The sequence below is a fragment of the Lissotriton vulgaris genome, chromosome 8, assembly GCF_964263255.1.
Source record: "Lissotriton vulgaris chromosome 8, aLisVul1.2, whole genome shotgun sequence".
Classification (NCBI taxonomy): Eukaryota; Metazoa; Chordata; class Amphibia; order Caudata; family Salamandridae; genus Lissotriton; species Lissotriton vulgaris.
The window spans coordinates 865545730-865547666 of record NC_141696.1 but is presented as its reverse complement, the minus strand read 5'-3'; positions in this window follow the sequence as shown (position 1 = coordinate 865547666).

Genomic DNA, 1937 nt, shown 5'->3' with positions numbered 1-1937 from the left:
CTAAGTTGGTGAATGTGGAAAATCTTACTCCAGACCACTTTCCAGTGAGATTTCTCAACGTGGGCCACAACCAGTTGCCCGCTACCGCTTGCATTGACAAATCTTCCATTTGCGTTGAAGAAGCTGCCACTCGAGTAGAAGATCTTCTCAAATGACAGAAAGAAGCTGTGCCTCTTGCAGTGCGCATAGTGCCTTTCACACTGACTTTCCAGCGTGGAACAAACACCCATTGCTGAAATTCATTGCGACTAGCACTACCTAACCGCTATCAAAACTCCACATAGCACAGTGTAGTTTTTTGGTCACTTCACTGAGTTCCACTATGCGGAACTCTTCAAACTCCATCCAGGCCTACAAAATAGTCAATCAATGTGGCTGAGCAAATTGTCAGGTTAGCGTAAATAGAATTGCTCATAAAAGGAAGACATGACATCTAATAGCTCCAAAGTGGAAAATACAGGGTTGGATTAGGAGCTCAGAAACATAACCAAATTTATGCGCACTGTGCAACAGATTTGCAAGGGTTTTGGACAGGTGGTCTCCTTCCCCGTAGCATCTAGGTTGACTATTAAGGTGTAAATAGAGAGTCTCGTGGCGGACTTGAAATTTTGAGAATTTATCCCGGACACAGAACAGGGCGTCAGTGTCATTGGAGTGGAAGTACTGCAGCTCCAGAGTCTAAATATCCCTCTGAATTCCGGCCAACGTTCCCTGAACAGCTTTTAAGACCTCATATTCTTCTTCAATGCAGGCGCCCTGCATTAGGACCTTAATGCCTCCCTAAGTGTGGACTCCCTATTTTCCCCATATATAACTGAGGGAAAGAGGTCATAATGTAAGACCCCCAGAAGCCAATCAGCCCCTTTTCTACCCCCCAAGGATTCCAGCGTTGTCAAATGTTTGGACCTGACCACGCTGTTGAAATCACAAGAGAGATCCATGAAGGCTAGATTAAGAATGGGCGAATTTTGCGAATTCGCAAATTTGCGGATTTGTGAATTCGCGATCCGCAAAATTCCCGAATTTGTGCAAATTTGTGGATTTTTTTTGGCGTGTTCGCGGGGCGAATTGCGTGTTCGCGGGGCTCTTTGCGTGTTTGCAGGGCGCTTTGCGTGTTCGCGGGGTTTTTTTATTGCAAGCCTGCTCGTTGTTGTGCCCATCTGCCCTCTGCCCTACTCGTTTTTGTGCCATTCTGCCCTCTGCCCCACGCGTTTTGTGGCCTTCTGCCCTCTGCCCCACTCGATTTTGTGCCATTCTGCCCTCTGCCCCACTCGTTTTTGTGCCCTTCTGCCCTTTGCCACACTCGTCTTTGTGCCCTTCTGCCCTCTGCCCCTCTCCTGTTTTATTTTAGAATGGCGCCGGCAAGCTGCCAGCGCCATTCTAAAATAGTTACTAAGTTAGCTTCATCAGGAAGCACTAATAGATAAAATAAAGCAGGTGCTCGAATTCAGTTAAAATCGAGCACCTGCTTCTATTAGTGCTTCCTGCTAACTTAGTAACTATTTTAGAATGGCGCTGGCAGCTTGCCGGTGCCATTCTAAAATAGTTACAAGCTTGAAGCTTGAACTTTTGCCCCCTGGATCCGTTCCACTCGCGGATTCGCGGATTTCTGGCAAATTCGCTAGAGTTCGCGGATTGCGGATTTGCCGAAAATCCACAAAATCCGCGAGCGAAACAGATTTTGCGCCCATGCTTAGGCTAGATAAATGGAGCTATGTTTGGCTATGGTGTATTTACTAATCAAAAGATGCAAATTAGGCACTGTTTCATCATTCCAATCCCTGATCTAAACTTGTATTGCAGCTTGGAGAGTACTCCAGATTCAGAATCCCAGTTAACATCCCTATAAAAGTTATGTATCAACAAGTAAAATACCCTCATAAATGAGGCACTCATGTGCCAGGGTATTGCCACTATATGGCAGGACACATCCAAAA